The 17298-nt window shown below is 38.2% G+C and overlaps 1 protein-coding gene across 3 annotated transcripts in view; it reads left to right on the top strand.

Moving 5' to 3' along the window:
- LOC122423573 (C-type lectin domain family 7 member A-like) overlaps nucleotides 1–17298 on the top strand; it is an 81876-nt gene that overhangs the window by 11758 nt on the left and 52820 nt on the right. The window lies entirely within an intron of this gene.

The raw sequence follows: 17298 nt of genomic DNA, 5'->3' as shown, positions 1-17298 counted from the left end.
TGAATGTAAAAAGCAAAATGATTCTGTGGAAAGTCCAGTATTTTTGATTTGGTTTTTGGAATTTCACGAAACATTTTCTGTTATTAACAGAAAAGAGGCATGAGAATGTGCACATAATTCTCATTACCTTAATGTACACATTATTCTTTATCTGTAAAAGCAAAAGTGAAGTGAAAGTGTAGGTCACTTAGTCATGACCGACTCTTTGTGACCCCATGGACTGTAGCCCACCAGGCTCCTCTGTCCATGGGATTTCTCAGACAGGAATACTGGAGTGGGTTGCCATTTCCTTCTCTAGGGGATCTTCCCAACTCAGGGATGGAACCTGGGTCCCTTGCATTGCAGGCAGAGTCTTTTACCATCTGAGCCACAAGGGAGCTCTTTAAAAGTAAATATAAATATTCTACATAAAGTCACAGATATGCATCTGTGTGCCCTTTTGTGAGTCACTTAATGCTCCTACATCTGAGTTTCTTCATCAGTAAAATGAAGAAAACAGTCTATTATCCAGTTTGTTGAGGAATAGATGAAGTGGTTTAAGTGGAACAGCAACAATAACAAAAATACCCCCAACCCCCCAAACTATGCTTGACACATGGATTTTCTTTTTTTTTTTTTGTCATTTTAACCATTTTATTTTATTTTTCTTTATTTTCCATTAGTTGGAGGCTAATTACTTCACAACATTGCAGTGGGTTTTATCATACATTGATATGAATCAGCCATAGATTTACACGTATTCCCCATCCCGATCCCCCCTCCCACCTCCCTCTCCACCCGATTCCTCTGAGTCTTCCCAGTGCACCAGGCCCGAGCACTTGTCTCATGCATCCCACCTGGGCTGGTGATCTGTTTCACTATGGATAATATACATGCTGTTCTCTCGAAACATCCCACCCTCGCCTTCTCCCACAGAGTCCAAAAGTCTCTTCTGTACATCTGTATCTCTTTTTCTGTTTTGCATATAGGGTTATCATTACCATCTTTCTAAATTCCATATATAACACATGGATTTTCTAAATGCTAGTTTGCTTCACTTAGTAAACAATAGACGATAGATGACAACAAAAAGAATTGGCCCATACTTACTCATCTCTGAACAAAGGAAAAAACTACTCTAAAAACACAATAGGGGCTTCCCAGGTGGCTCAGTGTTAAAGAATTCACCTGCCAATGCAGGAGATGCAGGAGGCACAGGTTGGATCCCCGGGTTGGGAAGATCCCCTGGAGTAGGAAATGGCAACCCACTGCAGTATTCTTGCCTGGAGAATCCCATGGAGAGAGGAGCCTGGTGGGCTACAGTCCATAGGGTCACAAAGAGTCAGACAGGACTGAGCACGTACACACAAAACAACAACTTCTGGATCAAACACTCCATTTGCAATCATCAGACGCTTTAATATAATATCAGATTCTCATGTGTATGTTTCTTACTGTTAACTGTACTGGAATCCATTCTCGAGATGCCAAATTTAAAGTGAGCCAGGGATTTAAAGGTAGATCTCAAATCAGTAATATTTAAAAGTTTTACCTTTTGTTTCATTGTTTCTAGACCTTGCATGAAAGTGAGGAAAGAGAGGAAGTACTTGTCAGGGTCACCCTGCCTTGCACAGTGAAATGTACATCACCCTGAGCCTTGCAGTACCGTGAGCTCCTTGAGTTTGAGATTTCCTGTGTGGTTTTAGCTCAGATAGTGAGGTACCTCCAGCTACTTTTCTTCCTCTGCTGAGCTAGATATGTTGACAACCTCTCAGGAAGTCTCTGGGTCTATTTTTATGTTTCATTTTCATAGAGCATTTTGCTATGTCTTTTAGAATGTACTTTTAATTGTCCTTGTGATGGTGGAGGGTCAGATAGAGACAAACAACAGGTGATCTAAAACTCACTTATGTGTTATTTAATTATCATTTGAATTTTACTATTGGTTCAAATACACTTTGATAAAGTAATGTCCAACAATGACATTCCCTGAACTTTAACTAATTCATAACCAGAGAAAGTGGGCTAAGAAGGGTGAGGTGCTGGTAGGAAACTAGGTGAGCATGAAAAATTGCAAATGTAAATTCACTAAGAGGAGAAGTCACTAGGATGTATGACTGAACAGTGAGTTCAGGGCTTCATCTCTACTTAGGCTGAATTGAATCTCTCTAGCATCATGCTTGATCTTGGTGCATTGCTATCAAGTGAGGAGTAATGCTTTATTAGTCTGGACCTGGAGTTTACCTTTTTCAGGTATCAAAACTTGAGATGAAGGCAAAAACATAGAGTTGCAATTCAGCCTGGTTGTTATTCTTTAAAAACATAATGGGAAGTGGCATAAATGATTCAACATATTCGCTCCCATTTTGTATCTAGGTTAAGAAAGACTTTTATCTTTAGGTACATCCTAACTTCTGAACTATGATTAACTTCTGAGTTATTCAGCCTTTTGGCTTCTCATTTTTTTGTTTCTCCTACACATGGGCTTAAAGGGAGGGACTGCTAATAGCTGTGACTCATTTGCTTCCAATGTTAGTATCAGTGGATTTCAAACTTTAGCTTGCATCAGAACCATCTGGAGAATTTGTGAAAATACAGAATGTTGAGCTCCATCTCAAGAGTTTATGATTCAGTGATTCTGGGGTGTGGCCATGGAATTTGCATTTTTAACAGTTCTCAGGTGATACAATGCTTCTGGTCCCAGGGACCATGCTAAAGGACCTCTGCTCTTGTTTATGTTTAATTATTTCACAGTGTAAGTATTAATTATGATTTTGTTGTTGCGTAGTTGCTAAATCCTGTGCTACTCATTTGCAACCCATTAATTACATTAACCAATGCCCTCTGAGTGCATCAGTCTGAGAATTCCTTTCTTGGAATTGCATTCTTTGAAAAGAGAAATTGCTGTATATTTCTTCAGACAAGGTTCCAACTAGCATTTCCATTTCAAAGTTATGTTTCCTGATTGTTATTTCCCTGATACAGTCTGCTCTCAGAATGAAAGTTTCCAAATCTTTTCTCTTATTAAAGTTCATTCTTTTATTCTGTAGTAGAATTTTCCTTCTTCTCTTGTTCACATGGAAATTATTGTTAAAACTATTGTTAGTTGCTCAGTTCTGTCTGACTCTTTGCGACCCATAGACTGCAGCTGGCCAGGCTCCTTTGTTCATGGAATTCTCCAGACAAGAATATTGGAGTGGGTAGCCATTCTCTTCTCTAGGGGATCTTCCCAACCCAGGGATTGAATCCAGATTTTCTGCATTAGCAGGCAGATTCTTTACTGTCTGAGCCACCAGGGAACTTGTAAACAAGAAATTCAGTTCACTTCCATCTTGGTCAGGTGTCAGAATTATCCCTTTGTGATTCCAACCCCACACAAGGTATCCAAGTTTCCCACCTTCTCTTGAGGAGAGCTTAAAAGTGTTCAGAACTGTAAGTTGCCCAAAGAAATTAGATAGGTGGTAGGAAATGCATGATCTCGGACAATTGGGTCATTTCTTACTTTCTGTTCCATTATGTTGAAAGGATCTCTTATTAGTTCCATTCCCATTTCATTTTGTGCTCTGCTTTTCTGCTTTTTCCTTCCACAGTTCTTAGAGGAAAATACCAAGCTCAACAAGTACCTCCACTTCAGCCTCCTAGGGGATTTTGCAAAGTAGTGTCAGCTTTGTCCCAGGCTGAGCAAGAAAGAGTGCTTCTCAGGGTGAGTGAAAGGGAGGGAAAACTTGGAGGACTAGAAAACAACCCAAGTAATAGCCCTATAACTCTGTTTCTATATTTATAAGTTCCCTCATATATATATTAATTAGTTCATATATTCTTTTTTTATGCAATAGACATTTATTGAGTTCTGTGTGCCTTTAATTAACACTGTTCACCAACATTTTAGAAATGGAGACCTGATTGAAATAAAAGAGGCTTTTATTTGGGGTCTGTTAGAACTGCAGTCTGGGAGACACAGATTCAAGAGGTACTTGAATCGTGTTCTGATGGACTACCAAATGCAGGAAGCCTATAAACGCAAAACTCCAAGGCCACAGTTAGTTACATAAGCTGTTTGTCAAGAATTATAATTGGAGTTGGCAAGGAGTAAGGGTGCTTGTTAAGCAAGGAATGGTTGAGGCCTGAAATGGTGGCATAGTTACCAGGGGGGACCTTGAGACCTTAATGTTGCAGCTGGTGGATGTTGTTCTAAATATGCCTGATAGTGGCCTTGGGTTTGATTCAGCTTGGAGAAAATACAAGTTCTCAGAAGTGCAGAGTCATGTCTGAAACCAGATCGTCAATGGTTGCTGAGTCTATTTTTTATGCCTGAACTGTGATTACTCCATTATAATTTCCACTTATCATCAGTACTAACCACCATTTTAAAAGGGATTAGTTCCCCTCTCTTGTACTATTTTCTATTTAAGTTAGAATGGTGTGTATTTAACCATACATTAAATGTGTATATTGTAAATTAAATATTTAAATGTATACTATTTTAATATTTGTGGCAAGTGTGTTTAACATATGTATGTTATGTTAGTGTTAGTGGCTCAGTAATGTCTAACTCTTGTGACCCCATGAACTATAGCCCACCAGGCTTCTCTTTCTATGGAATCCTCCAGGCAAGAATACTGGAATGGGTTGCCAGTCCCTTCTCCAGGGGATCTTCCCCATCTGGGGATTGAACCCAGGTCTCCTGTATTGGAGGCAGATTCCTAACTGTCTGAGCCACCAGGGAAGCCCTATATATGTCATAGGTTTTTCTTTTACTCTCTAATCAAAGACAACAGAGAATTGATGATCCACAGTACAAATGTAGTTTTATTTTATAATCACCAAAAATTAAAATACATTTTTCTTTTGCTTTAAAATTCTACATTTTATTGAACATATTTCTGGAGTTTCTTAACAACATTCGGCAGTTATTGTATGTACTCTTCTCCAGAGTCTACTTGATCACAAATATAACACTTGAATTTTCTAAAAAAGTTTGTTCAACATCCTTAAATGCATGACAGTATATAATTAAAAATCTGGATTATAATTAAAATTATTAGAAGTCAATACAATGCATAAAATTACAAAGAAAAATTTCTCTGTCTATAATCACTTAAAGATTCTTTTAAACTCCCTTCTAGCTGTTACTTATTTTCCTGTTTAATTAAACTGACAATTTAAAAAAAAAAATTATAGATTCTTTACAAAAAACTTAACGTTTCAGATAAATACAAAGAATAAAGCTTTAAAAATACAAAATATTAGAAATAATCGTTATGAATACACAGCTATAAACATATGACTGTAGGCACATTCCACATGGTTGATTGTCAGTAGATAAAGGAAATTAATACTGAGTTCTGTAATCATAATTTCCAGATTTGTGTAGTATCAATTATTTATTTATGGTAATTTAAGATCACCATCAATTATTTCACATTAATTTTCTATGCATGATTTCCTTAATTTGATTCAAATTTTTGTTAAGGGAGCCACAGTGACTCAGCAAAGTTGCCACTAATTTTTTTATTGTTTTATAAGTGTCTGTATATAAAGGATATACATACAGCCTATAATTCACTTACTAGAATGCCATCATTGAAAAGCCATCCAAAAATGCAATTATTTTCACAGTGTTTTTTTTTTTATCTTAGCAGAGCAATCCAATAATGCTAATTCAGAAATACATTTTTAAAGAAACTGAGCTAGTTGACTGAAAAAAATCATCTTACATACTCTTCTGCTTAGAACATAGAAGGCCACATCAAAAAGTCTTTCTCACTCTGACAAGGAAAATCTAGATCATCTACAAAATGTTAACTTTATTTGAGCTTGTCAGAGTGACACAGTCACAAAGTAAACGGTGCCAAAGAGGGACAAGCTCTCCCTCCCCCCACAAATCCACCCCGAGGAAAGATAGAACTCATAAAGAGCTTAATCTGTGGCAGGGGAGAAACAGTGGCTGCCATAAAAGTGGATAAGATAAAAATAGCAGATATTTTAACAAACTCTTAAATTTTTTTTTTTTTTTAATTTGGCTGCACAAGGTCTTTGTTGTGGCATGCAAACTCTAGGTCAAGTCATGTGGGATCTAGTTCTTTGACCGGGGATTGAAGCCAGGCTCCCTGCATAGACAGCATGGAGTCTTAGCCACTGTACCACCAGGGAAGTCCCTTTAACAAACTCTAAAAGGATGAATGTGGGCTATCTTGACAGTTTAGAATCCCGAGGATCCTTAACATAAAGGGAGTCCACTCTTTTTCACCAGGTCTTTTCAACAGACCTCCAGTGGGAGCTCATGAGACAGACTGGGGCAGAGTAGGAGACCCAGGCAAGCCCCTTAGTGATGGAGAGGCATGAAACATCACCATTTCCCAGATCTTTTTCTCACATGAAGCAAAACTTTGAGACATTGAGGGAGGGCTGGGAAACTCCTACTCCCAGGAATGGCTGTTGGGGAAAGAATAGTAGCAAAAACTGTCGTCCATTTTAGAAGAGGTAAGATAAGCCTCCCTATCTCCCTCCTGGTCTCAGAAAATGAAGTGATGCCAGGAGATGGCTAAAAGCAAAGTCTCTTTGTAGCTGATCAAAGGAAAGCCTTTGACTGTGTGGATCACAATAAACTGTGAAAAATTCTTAAAGAGATGGGAATACCAGACCACCTGACCTGCCTCCTGAGAAATCTATATGCAGGTCAGGAAGCAACAGTTAGAACTGGACATGGAACAACAGACTGGTTCCAAATAGGAAAAGGAGTACGTCAAGGCTGTATATTGTCACCCACTTATTTAACTTATATGCAGAGTACATCATGAGAAACACTGGGCTGGAGGAAGCACAAGCTGTAATCAAGATTGCCGGGACAAATATCATAACCTCAGATAGGCAGATGACACCACCCTTATGGCAGAAAATGAAGAACTAAAGAGCCTCTTGATGAAAGTGAAAGAGAAGAGTCAAAAAGTTGGCTTAAAACTCAACATTCAGAAAACTAAGTCATAGCATCCAGTCCCATCACTTAATGGCAAAGAGATGGGGAAACAGTGGAAACAGTGGCTGACTTTATTTTTCTGGGCTCCAGAATCACTGCTGATGGTGACTGCAGCCATGAAATTAAAAGACACTTACTCCTTGGAAGGAAAGTTATGACCAACCTAGACAGCATGTTAAAAAGCAGAGACATTACTTTGCCAACAAAGGTCTGTCTAGTCAAGGCTATGGTTTTCCCAGTGGTCATTATGGATGTGAGAGTTGGACTGTGAAGAAAGCTGAGCACAGAAGAATTGATGCTTTTGAACTGTGGTGTTGGTGAAGACTCTTGAGAGTCCCTTGGACTGCAAGGAGATTCAACCAGCCCATCCTAAAGGACATTGGTCCTGGGTGTTCATTGGAAGGACCAATATTGAAGCTGAAACTCCAATACTTTGGCCACCTGATGCAAAGAGCTGACTCACTGGAAAAGACCCTGATGCTGGGAAAGATTGAGTGCAGGAGGAGAAAGGGACAACAGAGGGTGAGATGGTTGGATGACATCACTGACTCAGTGGACATGGGTTTGGGTGGTCTCCGGGAGTTGGTGATGGACAGGGAGGCCTGGCGTGCTGCGGTTCATGGGGTTACAGAGTCGGACATGACTGAGCGACTGAACTGAACTGGACTGAAAGGAAAGGAAACCACAATTGCTCCCACCACAAGCCTTGCACCAAGTCACAAACAGCAGTTTCTACTGCTCAAGGCAGAGCAGGCAACTCATCACTGGTCCTAGACAAAAAGATGATGCTGCCAAGGAAAGACTAGAATAAAATTATCTTTAATCCTGAGAGAAAAGCAGAGAACTCTCTAGGGCCAAGGATTCCACATACTATATGTAAAACCAGGTTCTGCCATGCCTACAGAAGAGAGGGAAACTCTTTCCTGCCTAAGACCCTGACAGATACAAGAAAGAGCTTGACTACTGAGGAGGAGAGGCAGGAATGCTGAGAAAGCCACACTCCCAAGGCTAAGGCAGACAGTACCTGTCTGAGACTGAGACTAGATCAAGAGAACTTCGAATTTCTCCTGTCTCCCACACTGTCATACTTGATGTTACAAGCTATAGAAGCTTACCACTGGAGGATGGCAAGAGTTTGGAGAGAGACCCCCTTCAGATCTGCTGAAATTGTAGACTTTAATCAAAATACTCAGAACACATGTACACCCACCCACTACAATATTGTAAAGTGATTAGCCTCCAATTAAAATAAATAAGATTAAAAAAAAAACACTCAGAAAAAACCTTCAGTCACCAAGACCCCACAGTAAGCATTAGGTTGCAGCACCGTATTGCTGAAAATGGTCATTATGGATGACCATGTAACAAAGATGACCTTAGAAACAATGAACTATAAACCAGCCCAAGGTCCCACACTATTAGTCTTACAGAAGAGGTATCTTTTTTCTGGCCAAACATACAATGTTTGCCATTTAATAAAAATTATTTGACACACATATGCAAAAAAGGAAGAAAATGACCCACTGCCAAAAGTTAAAATGGTGGTGGTTAGTTGGTAAGTCATGTCTGACTCGTGTGACGCCATGTAGTCTGCCTGGCTCCTCTGTCCATGGGATTTTCCAGGCAAGAATACTGGAGTGGGTTGCCATTTCTTCTCCATGGGATCTTCCCAATCCAGGAATCGATCCCAGGTCTCCTGCAATGCAGGAGATTCTTTACTGACTGAGCTGCAAGGGAAGCACACAGCTGAAATAAACTCAGGTATGCTCAAGATGTTGGAATTAGCATCATGAAACTTTTTGAGAATAACTTTTAACTTGTCCAAACACTAGTGGAAACTTAGGAAAGCATACATGAGTATATGGGGAAATTTTATCTGAGAGATGGAGATTATATAAAAAAGAGTCAAATGGAAATATCAGATGGGAGAAACTATGATATCAGAAATAAATCATCCCTTCCATGGGCTTGTCAGAAAACTGGACACATGAGAGAGAGAAAAAAAATCCTAGTAAACCTGAAGATAGATCAACAGAAATATCCCAAGTGAGTCACAAAGAATAAAAAAAGAGTGAAACTTGACAGATCATCCAAGAGCTTTGAGACAGTAAGAATCATGGATTTCCCACCTGAAAGTATGCAAGCTGGAAGGTGATAAAGTGACATTCTTTGTAGTACTGAAAGAAAATTTCATTAACTACTATAGGGATAAAGACACATATTACATAATGTTGACGGAATCAGCATATTAAAATGCCTAAAAATTCAAAGTGCATATATACCCAATAAAAGAATTTGAAAATATATAAAGTAAAAATTGATATAATTGAAAGGGGAAATAGACAAATCCTCAATTTCATTTGGACACTTTGCCATACTTCTATCAGCAATTTTTCAGGATATTTAGGCAAAAAAAAAAAGCAGTAAGGATTTAGAAAATCTGAAAGAGCACTTTGCAACCAAAGTGCATATCAGACATACATAGTCTGATAGTCTACTCAACAATAGAAAAAGCATATTCTTTTCATGTGCACATGGAGCATGGAACATTCACCAGCATTCACCACAAAAAAAAAAAAAAAAAAATTAAAGAAAAAAAATTACAGACCCTGTCCTGGTTAGATCAAAATTTCTTAACAAAATATTAGCAAATCCAATCCAGCAATATAAAAATTACTAACACATCATGACCTACTGGGATTTGTCCCAGGAATTCAATTTTGTTTCAACATTTGAAAACCAGTTAATGTAATTCTCAATTTCAACACAGTATAAAAGAATAACTATGTTGCTGTTATTTAGTCACTAAGTTGTGTCCAACTCTTTAAGACCCCATGGATTGTAGTGTGCCAGGCTCCACTGTCCCTGGTATTCTCTAGGTAAGAGTACAGGAGTGGGTTGCCATTTCCTTCTCAGGGAATCTTCCCAACCTAGGGATCAAACCCTCGACTCCTGCATTGCAGGCAGATTCTTTATTGCTGAGCCACCAGGGAAGCCCCCACACAGAAAAATACATGAGGAAATTCAACTTTCATTCTTGATAAAAGGTCTTAGAAAGTTGTGAACCAAAGATAACTTGCTAGCAATCACACCTAAAGAAAAACAAAACAAAACAAAACTGTATCTCACATCATACTTAAAGGTGAAAGACTGAATCCTTTACTCCTAAGATTGAAAACAAAGCCAGGATACACACTCTCCCTACCTTTTTTAAAGTTATATTGGTTCCAGCCCATGTAGTTGATCAAGAATAAGAAATACAATGCATAGACTAGAAAAAAATGAAAGACAAATTTTTTTATTTGCAGAGCTTCTGATTGTACATAGTTTACTCAAAGAATCTACAAAAGAGCTATGACAAGTAATAAGTAATTGTATGAAATGTATAGGTTATATAGTCCATGTATAACTATATTTCTATATGAGTGTGGTAGGCAGCCTCTAAAGTGGCCTTTTGTGATTCCTGTCTTCTATTTTTGCCCTTCTGTAACTACACAAGTGTTGATTTGTGGTTCTCTTCTAAGTATGCTGTTGCTGCTACTGTTTCCTGCATTGTCAGGCAGATTCTTTAGCATTGAGCCACCTGGGACACAGACAGACAGAGATTCACTCGGTTGTGTCTGACTTTTTCTGACCCCACAGACTGTAGCCTGCCAGGCTCCTCTGTCTATGGGATTCTCCAGGGAAGAATACTGGAGTGGGTTACCATGCCCTTCTTCGAGGGGTCTTTCTGACCCAGGAATCAAACCTGGGTCTCCCATGCAGATTCTTTACCGTCTGAGCCACCAGGGAAGCCTCACTTGGGAAACGTGGTAAAAATAACAATATGTCACTTCTTTGGTTAGACTTCCACATATTTTAAAATATGTGTCCATTTCTCTTTAGAGAAATTTATTTTTTCCCTTAATGCAGCAGTTAAGGAGAGAAGAACATGTACTCCTGATGCTTAGGTGAAGCACCAGTCTCCAGATCTCAGGCTAGCAGTTTGATCACAGAGCTCAGACATCTCCAGCCACACAAGATGGTAAATACATGCTGGTGGGATCCTGAAGAACAAAGCTTGAATGGTAAAAGTCAGTGAGTTCATCTTCAGTTAGACAATTTAGGCTGTTTTCCATTCTGCTTGCTCAGCCAAGAAGCATTTGCTTCTTTTTTAATTGGAGTAGAGTTGCTTTACACGTCTGTGTCAGTTCCTTCTGTACAGCAAAATGAGTCATCCATATGTGTACATATCCTCTCCTTTTTTGGGTTTCCTTCTCATTTACATCACCACGGTGCACTGAGTAGAGTTTTCTGTGCTAAACTTTAGATTCTCATTAGTTATCTATTTGTACATAATATCGATAGTGTCTATATGTCCATCCCAATCTCCCAGTTCATCCTCCCTCCCCCTTTCTCTGCCTCAGCGTCCATACATTTGTTCTCCACTTCTGTGTCTCTATTTATGCTTTGCAAATAAATCTATCAGTACCATTTTCAAGATTCCACATATATGCCTTAATATATGGTATTTGTTTTTCTCTTTCTGACTTACTGTACTCTATGATAATCTCTAGGTCCATTCACACTCTGCAAATGACACGATGTCATTCCTTTTAATGGCTTCCATTAATATAACAGCTTCCATTAATAATAAATTCCATTTAGTTCCTTCCATTATATACATATACATACACCATGTCTTTTTCATCCGTTCCTCTGCTGATGGACATTTAGGTTTTTTTCCCCATGTCAAGGCTATTGTAAGTAGTGCTGCAATAGGCTTCCGTCTTGGGCGCGCTCTCTCTCACTCACTCACCTTGAGGGAAGCCAGCTGCCATGTTGTGAGCTGCCCAATGGAGAGGCTCATGTGATAAGCAACTGATGGTGTGTTTATATAAATCTCAATTAGCAATGGTTAAATAATTTGAATAGATACTTTACCAAAGAAGATCTACAGATGACAAAAAGATGGTTAGAAAAATTATTGGTTATTAGTGAATGCAAATTAAAGCCACAACAAGGTACATGCACCTATCATAATGGCTAAAATTTAAAATATGAACAATGCCAAGTGCTGGTGAAGGTGTGGGATATCTGAAAATCCTCATACAAATGTGAAATGCTACAGCCACTTTAGAAAACAGACATTTCTAATGAAGTTCAATATACACTTACCATATGACCCAGAAATGAATACCTAGGTATTCACACTAGGGGCTTCCCAGGTGGCTCAGTGGTAAAGAATCCACCTGCCAATGCAGGAGATGTGGGTTTGATCTCCTGGTTGGGAAGATGCCCTGGAGAAGGAAATTGCAACCTGCTCCAGTATTCTTGCCTGGGAAATCCCATGGACAGAGGAGCCTGGTGGGCTACTGTCCATGGGGTCGCAAAAGAGTCAGACACAACTGAGTGACTAAACAATAACAACAAATTCACACTGGAGAAATGAAAACAGACATCCACACAAAACCCTATACCATTAATGTTATGACTTTATCATTATCACCAGAAACAGTTCATATGTTCACCAACTTGTGAAGGAATGGCAATAGAACAATTGTTAAATGAATAATGATTTATACAATGGAATAATCTCAGCCATAAGAAGGAATGAAATACTGATGTATACAACAATATTCATAAGTCTCAATAGCATTGTGAAAAGAGAAAGAAGTCATAATAAAAAACCTAAACATCATTATGAATTCACTCATATTGCAGAAAAGGGAAAGCTTATAGAGAAAAAAATCAGATTAGTAGTTGTCAGGGACAAGGTTGATGTGATGGGACTGTCTACAAAGGGGCATGAGGCAACTTTTTGGGAGATAGAAATGTTCTCTATCTCTGTTATGCATGTGGGTACAAACTACATATGTGTTAAAACACATCAAACTATACTCTTGAAAAGGATGACAATCATTGCATGTAAATTTTAAATGAATATGATATTTATTTAGGGAGATGCTTGAACCTTTATATTAAAAGCTTTATGAAATTCCTAGGTTTAACTTTGATCTCAAATAAATAAAAATCTAAGTTGATAAGAGACCCTATTTCAGTAGAAAGAGTCAAAGATTATTTGTCTATTAGATAATGCCACATAAATGTATTCAGTGTTTATAATGTGCATTATCCTTTGAATTGCAAGAATATATTAATGAGAAAGTCAGGTAAGACTCACACCTCTTGGGTGATAGAATCTAATGAGACTATTAAGCAATAATTCTAATGCATACTTTTTTTTTTTTTTTTACATTTTTAGCCTCAGTGTGCAGCATGTGGGATCTTAGTTCCCCAACCAGGCATTGAACTCACACACCCTGAACTGGAAGTGTGAGGTCTTAACCACTGGACAACCAAGGAAGTCCCCTGTATTCTATTTTTATTATGGGAAATATTTGGAGGAATGGGAGCATGTAAAAAGATTATAACCTAACTTTGTTGTTGTTCAGTTGCTCAGTCATGTCTGATTCTTTGCAACCCCATGAACTGCAGACCACCAGGCCTCCCTGTCCTCCATCTCCCGGAGCTTGCTCAAGCTCATGTCCATTGAGTTGGTGATGCCATCCAACCATCTCATCCTCTGTCACTCTGTTCTTCTTTTGCCCTCAGTGTTTCCCAGCATCAGGGTCTTTTCAAATGAGTTGGCTCTTCCCGACAGGTGGCCAAAGTATCAGATCTTCAGCTTCAGCATTCATCCTTTCAATGAATATTCAGGATTGATTTCCTTTACGACTGACTGGTTTGATCTTGCAATCCAAGGGACTCTCCAACACCACAGTTCAAAAACATCAATTCTTCAGTGCTCAGACTTCTTTATGGTCCAACTCTTACATCCATACACGACTACTGGAAAAACCATAGCTTTGACTAGATGGACTTTGTCAGCAAAGTAATGTCTCTGCATTTTAATATGCTCTCTAGGTTGGTCATAGCTTTTCTTCCAAGGAGCAAGCATCTTAACTTCATGGCTGCACTCACCATCTACAGTGATTTTGGAGCCCAAGAAAATAAAGTCTGTCACTATTTCCATTGTTTTCCCATCTATTTGCCATGATGTGATGGGACCAGATGCCATGATCTTCATTTTTTGAATGTTGAGTCTTAAGCCAACTTTTTCACTCTCCTCTTTCACCTTCATTAAGAGGTTCTTTGGTTCCTCTTTGCTTTCTGCCATAAGGGTGGTGTCATCTGCATATCTGAGGTTATTGATATTTCTCCCAGCAATCTTGATTCCAGCTTGTGTTTCATCCAGCCCAACATTTTGCAGGATGTTCTCTAATAGAAGCTAAATAAGCAGGGTGACAATATACAGCCTTGATGTACTCCTTTCTCAATTTGGAACCAGTCTTTTGTTCCATATCTGGTTCTAACTGTTGCTTCTTGACCTGCATATAGGTTTCTCAAGAGGCAGGTAAGGTGGTCTGGCACTCCCATCTCTAAGAATTTTCCAGCTTCTTATGATCCACACAGTCAAAAGCTTTAGCATAGTCAATAAAGCAGAAGTAGATGTTTTCCTAGAATTCTCTTGCTCTTTCTATGATTCAGTGGATGTCAGCGATTTGATCTCTAGTTACTCTGACTTTTCTAAGTCCAGCTTGAACATCTGGAAATTCTCTCTTTACATACTGTTGAAGCCTAGCTTGGAGAATTTTGAGCATTACTTTGCTTGTATGTGAAATGAGTGCAATTGTGTGGTAATTTGAACATTCTTCAGCATTGCCTTTCTTTGCAATTGGAATGAAAACTGACTTTTTCCAGTCCTGTGGCCACTGCTGAGTTTTCCAATTTGATGACATATTGGGTTTAGCACTTTAACAGCAGCATCTTTTAGGAATCAACAAAAGCTTTCTTAAATAAGTCATTTAATTTTTTCATCTGAAACCTTACAGATACATAACGTTTAGCCCACTATAATTTGGAAAGACAGAAGGTGAGAGTGATAGAACTGGTCAGAGAGGGCAAGGGATTGGCTTAAGTCAAATGGTGGTTTCAGTGGAGTGAATACATTAGAGTATAAAATTAGAAAATAAAAAGAGAGGATAGCTAGAGTTATAGGAAGGTACCTAAGAAATAACTTAAGAAATAAAGTACAACTCACATATTTGAAATGCCTTAAACTATTCAAATGTATTTTTATCTCTTTCTCAATAATTTTGATTTATCTCTTCTTTGTTGTTCAGTTGGTAAGTACACTCTGACTCCTTTGAGACTCCATGGATTGTAGCCTGCCAGGCTCCTCTGTCCATGGGATTTCCCAGGAAAGAATACTGGAGTGGGTTGCTATTTCCTTCTCCAGGGAATCTTCCCAACCCAAGTGTTGGACTCGTGTCTCCTGCCTTGGCAGGTGGATTCTTATCCCCTGAGCCATCAGGGAAGCCCAATTCATATATATTTTATCTCTTTTTCATAATTTATCATTTGTTTATGAATACCAAATAATTTCATTGATTAACAAAATGGTAAACACATAGAAGTTTCTCTAAATGTATTTATTCAATTATTGATATCGTGAATAATAAGACATGCTTTCTATTCTCATGGAGTTAACAATCTATTATATATTTAGACTCATGATCTCCTGTAGTATCTTTCAGAATTTTATTGAAGTGTTTCCTTCTCAAGTGAGGTCTTCCATTATTATCCCCAAACTATCACCTCTTTTCCAATATGTTTTTCTTAGTTTTTAAAAATCACAATTTAGTATAGTATGCCCTTGACTTACTGGTTTACTGTCCACCACCTCACTGTAATATGAATCCCATGAGCCAAGAGGTAATTTACTTGATATATTTGTTGACTGCTCTGTTTTCAGAATTTAGAGCATAGCCTGGCATAAAATTACATGATCAGTAAATGCACATTAAATGAGCTAATTAAGGAATGTGTTGCTTTCATGGAAAAACACAAATAATTTTAAGAGCTTCTGTACAAATTACACCTTTTAAGTTAGAGATCCCTTAAAAGGTGCATCCAATCCTTAAAATAAAATTGGCCAGAATTCTGAAAAAAAAAATGTCAAATTTTCTACCTTCTCATGCATCTATTATCATAGCTCAGCCATAGTGGGTCTCAGATTCAAATGTGCTAGTTGAACACAGGACCTTATTATCTGATATTGTGCACGCTTTAAATATCCTCATCCTTTAACCTCTTGTGTGAAGGAAGAACAGCATGAATGTGACTCTAAGGGGAGGCTTCCTGTGTGGGAGACATCACAGAGCAGTGAGACTCTTCCTACTCTGCTCATAAGGTCACTTTGCTAACTTTTTGGTTCATGAGACAGACTCCTTGCCAGAACTTGGAATACCAAACCATGAGGCATAAACCACACAGAGGTGAGATGATCTCAGGATAACTGGCCATAAGTACAGTTTAATAATTTATCCTATGCTCTTGGGAATTAAGCTTCATTGCATGTTTTGTAGTAGATTTTGTAGATAGTTTTCTGTAAAGTATACATCTTGAACAATGATTACATTGATGATAATGGCAGGATATTTGAGTTTTCTTTTTCTATTGTCATTTAATGAAATTTGGTCTACGAGTTACACAGATACATATACAAACACCAGCAAGAGACAAATGGTGCCTAGGAAACTTTTGGAATAAGTCACATATTCTTATCATTAATTAAATTTTTTACCAGAAACATATGAATATAGTCATGTATCTTGTGCACTTATAATTATTACTTGAATTTGTTTTTCCATGTATGTATGTAAAGCTCAGTAGATTTTTCTGTGCCTCTATTTACACTTTTATAAAATGGGGATATATAACTTTATAGTTTCTATTATACAGAATTGTTGTGAGGATTAAATAAATGAATGCATATAAATACCTGGAATAGTACCTGGGACATTGTGAGTTGTTCGTTATTGTTATTATTATCACATTGCTGAAGAGATTATAGTCACTGACTATGTCTAAAAATGACAGTCAACTCCCAGAAATTTAATGAAATGGATGAGCGCAAAGGCCTGCACACATTTGGAGAGCTGAATATCAGATTTCCATACAGAGCACATTTTAATAATTATTTATTGAGGAATTCTTTTTCATTGTTATTATTGTTTAGCTCTAAATACATACAGATCAGCATGTTCTGGACAGGATGTTTGACTTGATTTATAAAAATATCAGTTCAATGTGATCAACTCTTTGGTTATAAACAATGATAATAAACAGTATAGATGTCTAGATTCAACAGCATCGAAACGTGTATATTATCTAGGGTGAAACAGATCACCAGCCCAGGCTGGATGCATGAGACAAGTGCTCGGGCCTGGTGCACTGGGAAGACCCAGAGGAATCGGGTGGAGAGGGAGATGGGAGTGGGGATCGGAATGGGGAATACA

This window comes from Cervus canadensis, chromosome 21, assembly GCF_019320065.1.
Source record: "Cervus canadensis isolate Bull #8, Minnesota chromosome 21, ASM1932006v1, whole genome shotgun sequence".
Lineage (NCBI taxonomy): Eukaryota > Metazoa > Chordata > Mammalia > Artiodactyla > Cervidae > Cervus > Cervus canadensis.
This window is presented reverse-complemented; position numbering and strand designations above follow the sequence as displayed.